General features: G+C 51.6%; 1 pseudogene; it reads left to right on the top strand.

Annotated features, from left to right (window-relative positions):
- The first annotated feature begins 282 nt into the window (after nucleotides 1-282).
- On the top strand, nucleotides 283-400 carry LOC124717667 (annotated as a pseudogene).
- Nucleotides 401-971: the final 571 nt, after the last annotated feature.

The following is a 971-nucleotide window of genomic DNA, read 5'->3' as shown; positions in this document are numbered from 1 at the left end:
CCATCTATTCTCCCGCCCAACAGAACAATAACTGCACACGACATGCTCTCAGCTAGTACTGCTCTCGACATCCTCTCAACAAGCACTGCCCACGGCAACCTCTGAACAATCACTGCCCACGGCAACATCTGAACTACTACTGCGCCAGTGGAGGCGGCGAAATAATACTCTTTGGCGCAATCTCTGTCGCTGTGACTCAGTGTAGCCACCTTTCAAAGTATTTGGCTAAAATTCGCATCAAAGATGAAAGAAAAAATATTAATGACCCACTACAATTCCCTTGGCAACGGCCTTGCCGCAGTGGATACACCGGTTCCCGTGAGATCACCGAAGTTAAGCGCTGTCGGGCGTGGCCGGCACTTTGATGGGTGACCATCCAGGCCGCCATGCGCTGTTGCCATTTTTCGGGGTGCACTCGGCCTCGTGATGCCAATTGAGGCGCTACTCGACCGAATAGTAGCGGCTCCGGTCAAAGAAAACCATCATAACGACCGGGAGAGCGGTGTGCTGACCACACGCCCCTCCTATCCGTATCCTCGCCCGAGGATGACACGGCTGTCGGATGGTCCCGATGGGCCACTTGAGGCCTGAAGACGGAGTGCTTCTTTTTTACAATTCCCTTAAACGAACTCAATATCTTAACAGCAAGAACCAGCTGCAACTACCTCCGGAAAGCCAGCAACAGATACCGGTTTCACTGCGAGTCCTGGCCATCCTCTGGGCGGCCAAAGGTGGGGTAGTTTCCCTTAAGCACCGGAAGGACAGTGCCAACATTCTCCGGGGATTTACTTTCCCTGCTCTCATCTTGTTACTGGTCAAGAAGCTCCCTGGACTCTGTTGCCTGACACAGCCCATTTCGACTGGCAGTGCAAAATTACTACTGTACTGTCTCTGACATGTGGTGCCAACTTCAAAACCTTGTCACTCTCACATTCATTTATACACCAACACATACAAAGAGAATGAGGTAA

The sequence above is a fragment of the Schistocerca piceifrons genome, chromosome 9, assembly GCF_021461385.2.
Source record: "Schistocerca piceifrons isolate TAMUIC-IGC-003096 chromosome 9, iqSchPice1.1, whole genome shotgun sequence".
In the NCBI taxonomy this organism is placed as follows: Eukaryota; Metazoa; Arthropoda; class Insecta; order Orthoptera; family Acrididae; genus Schistocerca; species Schistocerca piceifrons.
Note: the sequence above shows the minus strand (reverse complement) of the source record. Positions and strands in the feature narration are given on the sequence as shown.